Source organism: Oreochromis niloticus, linkage group LG14 (assembly GCF_001858045.2).
Source record: "Oreochromis niloticus isolate F11D_XX linkage group LG14, O_niloticus_UMD_NMBU, whole genome shotgun sequence".
NCBI lineage: Eukaryota > Metazoa > Chordata > Actinopteri > Cichliformes > Cichlidae > Oreochromis > Oreochromis niloticus.
In genome coordinates this window covers 35,585,472-35,595,137 of record NC_031979.2, presented here as the reverse complement: position 1 = coordinate 35,595,137, position 9,666 = coordinate 35,585,472, and the positions used below count along the sequence as shown (strand labels likewise).

General features: G+C 39.1%; 1 long non-coding RNA gene across 1 annotated transcript; it reads left to right on the top strand.

Annotated features, from left to right (window-relative positions):
* The first annotated feature begins 8,554 nt into the window (after window positions 1-8,554).
* LOC102079332 (uncharacterized) lies at window positions 8,555-9,060 on the top strand. Its single transcript, XR_268739.3, has 2 exons — window positions 8,555-8,614; window positions 8,905-9,060. It is a non-coding gene; the product is annotated as an uncharacterized LOC102079332 (long non-coding RNA).
* The last annotated feature ends 606 nt before the right edge of the window (window positions 9,061-9,666 follow it).

The following is a 9,666-nucleotide window of genomic DNA, read 5'->3' as shown; positions in this document are numbered from 1 at the left end:
ACAGACAAAGAAAGTTAAATAACAATAAAATAAATACATAAATAAAAAAAGATTTAAAAATTAAATCCTTGAATATATTAAATATTAAAACTAGTGCTGTAGCGTTAATCTCGTTAAAGTGACGTTAACGCCATAACCGCATTAATGCAGCAAATTTCCGTTAGTGAATCAACGCAGATCGCCTCATGCGTGGGGCTGGACAGCGTTTACGCGCGTAGACTATTGGACACGCTGTAAACCAACTTACTGGTTTTTGTTGCATCAGTCTGTGTCTCCCAATTAACTTGTGTTTCTCCGACAGCTGCGCACTGCTCAGATGGCAGAAAATGATCGTGCTCTTTGCCAGTCATGTGACTGATGCGAGCCAGATTCTTTTATTTAGAAAAAAGTGATTAATAGTTAAATATTATTGTTGAGGGGCACAGGCAGGATGCACATACACATTTAAATGTGTGTTTAAATAAAAATCAATAAGTTTAAAAATTTGCCTCCAGGCATTTGGGGAACCCACCAGGAAAGGGGCAGGTGCCTCTACCTCTACCCCCCCCCCCCCCCCCCCCCCCCAACCCTTTATAAAGATTTTTCCCCAGCGGAGAATCTGTATGACACTTAAACCACACTGTGAGCAACAGAACCAGTGAACGTGATGTTTGCAGCTGATTTTAAACATAAACTGCTTCCCTCCAGTTTAAATTTCTAATCTCTCAGCTGCAGCCTCTCTGCTGTTTAACGGTTTGTGAGTAAAGATTAAATATGAAAACAGAACTCAAGCACAGGCTTAGTCTGTGTAAAGATTTGATATGAGCTCAGCAAATACAGTGAAGGTGTCTAATGTTGGATATTAATGCTTATAGAAAATTTAATGGTTGTTTGCGGACAACAGAAAAAAACATCAAAGGAAAAACGTTGCATCTAAGAACACGTTTTTTTCTTACTGATGCTCATTAGTGAAACACAAAGACATTAAACAAAAATGAAACTTTAGACCCTCTCTCCCCCCCAACAGAAGTCAAAGGGATCTTCCAGGAATAGTGACACTATTTTCTGGAGAATTGATTGGTCAGTACGTCGTGATTTCATACCTGCTGATCTCTAATCTGGAACCTAACCGGCACCAGCAGAGTAAAAGACCCTTAACAGCTAAATTGAATCAAGCATAAAAACATTTTAGGCATGAAGACAAGTCATATTATGTGTGAATTTACCCTTTGTTGATTGGTCAGATGCTGCCCACACCTCCCTTTCCAGTATCCTGTGAGTGATAAACAGTGAGATAAAGATCCTCTGCTGAAGGCAGAAAAGGTTTTTTATATATTTCCTATGCAAGCTGCAGGGGTGATTCTGAAGTCTGTTGGAGCCCAGGCAAAAAATCTGCTGGCAGGCATCTTTTTCTCAATCCTGCCAAACTCCGCCCCTTTCATGTAAGCGTGCAGGGAAGACCCTGGGTTAGAGAGCTGATAACAAACTCTGTGTGACAGTTTATCCTGATTACAAACGTAAAGGTAAGTGAATCCAGATGATGAAAAGATAGCCCGGGTCTGTTGATGAGTCTCCACTTAAACACTGGCTTGGTTTGTGTTTCCTGGAGTCCCGTCAGTCCTGTAAACCAGCGTCCCCAACCTTTTTTGTGCCACGGACCGGTTTATGTCCGACAATATTCTCAAGGACCGGCCTTTAAGGTGTCGAGGATAAATACAACAAAATAAAACCAGTACCCGTGTCAAAAAAGAAAAAAGATTTATTGAAAACACACGGGAAAAGACCCAGGGAAACCGAGTTAACAATAAAAAAGATTTAAAAAAAATAATGCTAAAACCTCTGAAGAGCATCGATTTCACACCCGAACCTCAACTCTCGCGGCCTGGTATCAAACGACTCACGGACCGGTGCCGGTCCGTGGCCCGGAGGTTGGAGACCACTGCTGTAAATAAAAGAAATCTGTTTGAAGGCTGTGCAGAGCAGCGGGACCACACATGTTCACTTAACGTTTTTCATCATATTAATATTTATTTGTAAAATAGTAAATTTTCGTTTTAATGTTCAGTAAATAAAATTACATTATTGAATACTACGTGCTACGCAATAATAGTAATAATATTACTTATAATAGTCGTAATAGCAGTTGTTGCTGTTGTTGTCATCATGCTGTTAATATCGTGACTTTTTTAATTCATAGTTTTTCATTAAAACATTTTAATTAATTAAAATAAAATATTAAAAAAATAACCAAAATTTAAACTCTACCACCACCAAAAATCGAAAAATAAAAATAATAATAAATGATGATAACATGTATTTATTATGTTGCTCTTTTTTGTTTGATTTCTCTTCTGTTTTTTTCTCTCCATACAGGTGATCCAGGTGTTTTGTTTGTTTTTCTTTTTGTTCCTTCCCCCCTTTCTCATCATCTCTTCTCCCCTCTATTTTTCTTTCTCTCCCTCTCTTTCTTTCATTCTTTCCTTCTCCCTGTCCTATCCCCCAGTCATGTCTGTCCCGTCTGTAACAACCGATAATAAAATAAAATAAATACATAATTATAATAAAGGTCAATCAAATGGACCAACATGGCATCTTTCTTGGCCTTCAAGCAACAGTTCTGATGCTAAAGATCCAAATGGGACAGGCAAAAAACAAAAATAAAAATAAATGAATAAATAAATGATGATAACCATGTGCAGCTTCTCTCGTCTTCCATTTTTCCATGATATGTTTCACTCTTCATCAGACACGTGTTAAAGTGTGTTGGCTGCATATTAAGTTCAAAATGCTGATGAGCTCTGATCCATTTTACTGATATACTCTGCTCTACATCCTGCACTGGAATATGAGGACTGTGTGTTTATTAATGTTAAAAATCATCATGGAGTCATTGACAGAAGAGCATCAACATTGAGCCTGTTAAATTAGATTTTGATATTTTTATTTCAGAAATGATTCCTAACAAAAATGGAGAATATAAAAACACAATCAAAGCAGTAAAGTCCATATTATGAAGTGTTTGCTGTATCAGACAATCATGTTCCCAGCCTGCTGCATCACAACAATTTGAAATGCAAATATAAATGATTCACAACAATGAAAACAATATAATGCAGATAAACATGGTGCTGTAATGAATCTGCTCTTAAACACAATAACAAAATACATTTTCCAAGAGAGATGATAATGATTGACATCAGAGTGAAGAACGAATACATTTACAACTGGTTTCTAACATTTATTATAGATCGAACTGATCACTGATAGAAACAGAAGAATATTCAAAATGATACTCTGAGAGATACATGAATGATAATAATAATAAATGATAATAAGCATATTAAGTGTGTGTCTGAGCTGAAAGCCGCTCTCCTCTCCTGGTTTTCTGTATCACACAGACCACAACAACACAAAGCATCACCTGCAGACCGCTGAGCAGTATCCACCTGACTCTGTAGAAGGTCGAGTAAACCCCAAAGGGCTCTCTGTGGATCAGAACAAATTTTTCTGCTGACACACACTCATACTCTGACTTAAAACCTACACACACATACTCTCCTGCATGTTCCAGTGAGACATTAGAGATTATCAGGCTGTCATCGGAACAAGTGACTCTATTGTCATCACAGAACTCTTCATCGTACACAATTTTACCTTCTGTTTGGATCAACTTCATGAGCCAAAAGTCCGAAGTACTAGTTTCCCAATTACCAGAGCATCTCACAGTGACTTCATCTCCCTCTGAGAAAACCTTTACTGCAGGTGGACCAAATTTAGGGCACACGAAAAGCCAGTACGCATGTATTACTTTTTCATCTGCACAAGTGTAGGTACCTGAATCATTTAACATTAGTGATGGAAGTACCAGCGAGAAGTTTCGACCCATTTCTCGATCAATAATGGGAACTGCCTCCATCCACCAACCCGGGGGCTGGTCATGAATGGGGTCCATGAAGGGACACTCCAGCACAGCTGTGTCTCCCTCTGAAGCGTAACGTAGCTTTGTTTGTTTGGTCAAACTTACAGAGTAAGTGCTCACACACTGCTGTTGGTTCATCGCCAGGCAGATGTAAGATGTTGGTCGTGTGTTGACATGAAGAAGTGATGTGTTTGTCACCTCCAGGAAACTTTCTTGGACTTTATTGACCTTCAAAATTCTGTCTTCAAAATTCGCCTTGGCTTGTTGCCACTCCCCGTAATGTCTGATCCAACGCACCGTCAGATTCTCACCTGCTCCCTTACATTGTACGTCTGCAGTGGCTTCAGAAATTATGATAGTTTGTTCCCACGTTACTTTCCTGCACACAGTCAGGCTGATGTTTCTCTCATATGTCACGCTGCCCTGAGTCCAGTACACATCTTGGTACAGTCCAGAGTCTGAGTGGGTCAGGTTGTTGAGAGTAAATGAAGGAGAACCATGAAATGTGTCAAGAACTGAGAGTCGTCCTGTCAGGTCTTCATGAACTGTGAAGTTTCTGTTCCAGGGGTCAGAGATGTTCCACAGGACCAGAGTATCTTCACCAACACGTCTGGAGGTGATGCAGGAGCTGTTTTGATCTGGGAGCTTGAATTGTAAAGAGCCTCCTTCTTCTCTTATGGCGATAAATTCTTCTCCGTGAATGTTGCTGATGAGAGCGAACAGCAGGGAGAAGCAGAGCTGTGCGACTGCAGCCATCCTGCTCAGAGGTCTCCTGGTGAGTGTCGTACAAACACTGACACTGCTCGCTTCATGAGCTTCCTGTTGTGGTTGGAGGAGGAACGCCACTTCTTTATCACATCATCAATGAACACTTTGAAGCATTTGGCTCAAAATCACACTGTTTATCTGCTTTCACTCTTCACAGGTCAAAGTGTAGACACAGTTGTTTTTATACTTCGTTACATGGGTCCAGGGGTATCAAACATGTGGTCTGGAGCACAGAACCGGCCAGTCACAGTGTCCAATCTGAACCATTACAAGTGAGATTATGTCAGCTTTACCACACAGCCATGAATATTTATGAAAATGTAAAAGTCCTTTCTAAACTATTGAAAACTTTGAATAGTTTTTCAGTTTCAAAAACAAATAAAAATGTTTGTTTTTTCTGTGATCTTTAATAAAACATAACATATTTTCCAACATATTCAAGTCCAAATTCAGGGTTTGGTTTGGTTTAAGTCTAAGCAGAGAAGTCCAGGCATCCAGTTTCCATGCAGATGTTTACATGAAGCTCATCATCTAATGATGAAATTTAATTTGTACCCAAGCAGCCCAACCAGAAATTCAAAGTGTAGATGCATCAAGGGACGAAGCGCATCCCGTCAGCAGGTCGAAAGTGCAATCAAGGTCTGAGTCTGATCCCATGATCTTCAGTGTGCGTTTACGTCTTTTGGAGTTTATTTTCTTGTAGACCGAAGTTGAAAATCTGGCAGTATTTATTTTTGTGATTTTTTTTTCCCACTCTCAGCTGTCCTCCTCCTGTATTTTGGTCTGTTTTTTGTTTGTTAATTTATTTTAATCGTGTAAACAATATACAGGTACATTCAGCAAAGAAAATTAGAGGAAAAAAATACTATACAAAATAAAGTTAAAACATTTCAATATTGCTTCTGTTATAATTCAGTTACATGTCGAAAGGGAGTGGGAAGAAGTACGCACTTATTTAATCCCACCCCTTTGCCATAAATTATCAGTCAATATTTAGCCAGCTTCCTTACTGAAATAATCTGCAATAAAAATAGCGAACAGATTTCTGATATAATATATACTATAACATCACATCATGAAATTTTCTAAATAGAGAATGTCACTTAATTTCAACATTTTCCCTTTCTTCATAGTTCAAGAAGCTCATATCTTTATAACTCTTTTTGAACAGTTTTATGTTTGGACATTGCTTCTATTCTATATTCAAACTGCTCCACAGTTTCACTCCATGCACAGAAACACAAACGCTTTTTCTTGTAGTACATACCTTCCCTGTTTTGAAGTTACAAAAACTCCTTAAATTATAACTTACTTCTTTAAAAAAAAAAAAAACATACTCTGAATATTACTTGGCAGTGTCAGGGCTCTGTGTGCAGGCGGATGGAGAGGAGGATCCAAGTGCGAGACTCTGAGACTGAATTGAAACTGGAAAACCTTAGCTTTATTGCTGGTGATAAACAAAAACATGAACTGAACAATGACACTGAGAACTGAAACACACAGGCATAATTCTGAGGGTACAACACGACGCTGACACGAAGACACACTGGGCTTAAATACACTGAGGAAGTCATCAAGTAATTAGTGACAGAAGGGGAACACAGCTGGGAGGAATAAGACCTAATGAGACAGGGGGCAACAAAGCTAGAAACACTGACATAAGACAGGAACATGAACCTTCAGAGTAAAACAGGAAACAAGACACCACTAAACAGAAGGCGCAGACACGACACTGAGAGACAGACTAGACCAGGGGTGGGCAATCTCAGTCCATGAGGGCCGGTGTCCCTGCAGGTTTTAGATCTCACCTTGGGTCAACACCCTGTAACCTGCATTGTGGATGATTCGAACTGAGTAAAAAGTGAATGTAATGTAGTTTTATAGTTATTGCTGCAGACCTCTGTACAATAGCTTAATTTGTGATGTTGTGGAGGTGTGTAATAACGGCAGGAGAGGTCTCAGTGTCTCCTCAAACTTTTTTAATTCACTTCTATAAGCGAACCCACTTTATCAGTGGCTGATTATACAATCACTGGCACACAGCTTTAAAACCTCCACTGAGTTTTAGCTCTCAGTGGTTAAACATTTGACTCAATTCCCTCAGGTTCTGTCTGTCAGGTTGCGCTTACTTTGCTGTTTTATTTACAGCTGAGCAAATCGGTTAGGCTCAGATTAGTTAAGTGTCATAAATGCATAGTTTTACTGAAGTTTAATGTCTCACTGGCACACATGTTAGACCAGGCACGTGCAGGGGGGGCTGGAAGGTCTTGAGCACTCGCCCCTTTCCTGATGGGTGCCCAAAGAGCCCTTTTGTTGAGGCAACTTTAAAAAATAAATAAATAAAAAAATTTTTATGTGTGTGTGCGTGCAGAGTCCTGTCAGTGCCCCTCAACAATAATATTTAACTATTAATCACAGTTTTGCTGAATAAAAGGATCTGGCTTGCATCAGTCACATGATCGCATTTAACCAATGATCGCCTTTGACGGCAGAACGCGCTGGTTACGAGCTGGGAGCGAGCTCATTAAGAGCACGCGCATTTTTAGCGGTCCGGGGCTGTAGGAGAAACACAACTTAACTCACACAGACTGATGCGACAAAACCAGTAAGTAGGTGTACAGCGTACACTGTAGTCTAAAGCACACAGGATTATTAGCTTATTACGTACACGTTGGTAAGTTGTCTTGTGGCAACTGACGAACCGAAACAAATGAGCGTGCTGTGTGTGTGTGTGTGTGTGTGTGTGTAACAGCGCGACAAACATTACCTGTCCTTTTATTAACTGCACAAGTAGTGCTGGTCATAGCTGCTGGCTAACTGGGGAAGGCTGTCATGGGTCTGTAGCTCTGTCACCGTTTTAGGGAACATATTTAGTTTTAAAGTAAGTTACAGGGCTTTTCCTGCCTTTCTGGAGGGATTATATTTCACTAAAACGATGTAATATGCATGTCCACATAATTATGCATTATTATAATTATAATATTTTAAAAACATATGATGCATTTGAAACAGTGTATACATTAAGACACAGATTATATTAGATTTATATTTTAAAATGCTGATTTTACAGCAATAAAATTATTGTATCTCTATAGTTTAAAAATGTAATAAGCTTTCTGCCTGCACAGAGTGGATAGTGAAACAAATGGAATCATAAATACATTATTTCATATTTATTACTTTTTCCCCTCATTGCTTTATTATTGTAGCTCTAGTAATAAATAATAAGGGAAGGATTCTGGATCAGCACCATGATGGAAACTTGTGCCCACAGTATATACATTATTCTGAAGAAGGTCTAAAATGTCCCTGTGTGTGCATGCATGTGTGTGTTTTTATGTATATGGATTTTTTTTTAATTATTACTCATGATATAACATTGTCCAGACATGGCTGGTAAGGACATGAGGAGGAAACAGTAGGAGCTGTGTGCGGCTACTAAAGGCAGTGGATCCCTCAGCAGCTGGATAACAAACAGCACAGGTAACATTAACACATGTACCAGTTGTTGGAGAGGTATTCCAGGAATGTTTTGCTTCTATAACATTTTTCTGTCATCATTTTATTACAGATTAAGTGCAAGAGTTGTCAAGTGTGGATAATTAAATTATAGTTTATTGCAATAGCAAGTTGTGCCTTGTTCTCAGATGGACAGCAAGTGGAGAGTGATGGATGAATTGATGGGATGGAAGGAAGAAGAGAAGCAAAGAGTGATTCACAGGCAGAGTCTAGTTTATTTCTCACAATTTTTTGTTGTTGTTGTTGTCTTATGGTTTCAAGCGCTGTCACCAATCTTTGCATTTTGTTATTATCTCATGATACTTGTTTAATCAGCTACCATCTCTCCTATGGACTTTTTACTGTCTACAGTCTCAGATCAGCACAGCCCTGCCCTCCAGCACCATCAGCAGCAGGAGCAGCAGAAACCAGCAACATTGTACCCATCAGGTAAAACATCGGCTACGTTTGCTTTACCTTGTCGCCACCTCAGAACAGTGATATAGTATGATGCAATCCCATATTAGATTCTTGATAAATGTGTTGTTGTTGTTTTTCAACCTGGTTCAATGTGCCCCTTCTTAACTTTGAGCACCCGCCCCTTTCAACGTCTCTGCACGGCCCTGTATTAGACTGAAACACTCGGTTTTCTTTATCTGGTGTTCGTATATCTTACGTTTTTTTCTTTTAAATCATGAATTTTGATTTAAAACTAACATTAAAAATCTTTTTCATACGAGGACGAACGAGAAAGCACATTTTCCACCGAGAGGAGCAGCATCTGAACCACCATGCTGATAATGAAGACTCCAGCCTGTCCAGAAATATCCACGGTTTAATATTTATTCAACTGTAGAATTTTCTGAGTTTACTAAAATAAAATCAGAGTAACATCTGATTTGTGTGGGGTGTTTTTTTTTCTTTTTGTTGATGATGTTTCAGTCATGTTCCTTTTGACTCTCAAAGGCTTCTTAGAAACTATGAAAGACAAAACTACTTTCTATTTAATATTTGTTATATTTCAGAAATGGCAACTGAAACAAGTAAATATAACCCTAGTAAATGAAGCCGGTGTACAGTCAGCTGGGGTTATGACAGTTGTGTACCGGGTCTATCGGGTAGCAGGTCTATCACACGCTTTGCTGTGAGACTGGGCTGGGCAGACATCCAGGAAATCCACGAAATCAGCACTTCTGCAAAGATGCTCTATCTTAACAAACCGCTGCATCCTTGGCTAAAAAAGTATTAAAAGTGTATTTGGTGACACACAAACAGAATACTTCAAAGCACAGTTCAGTTATTTTCTACATGTTCATAGCTGTTGTTGTTGTTGTTGAGAAACGCCCACTGAAGGAATGGCCACCAGCCCAAAGCAATGGTTTTGACTCAAACAGTGTTAATCCCGCCACCTGAGTTTGATGGGTGACGGATAAAAATAAACCAAGAACACAGTTGCAGGGTTAGGAGTGCCAAAATGAATAAAACAAATGCATCATTAAATA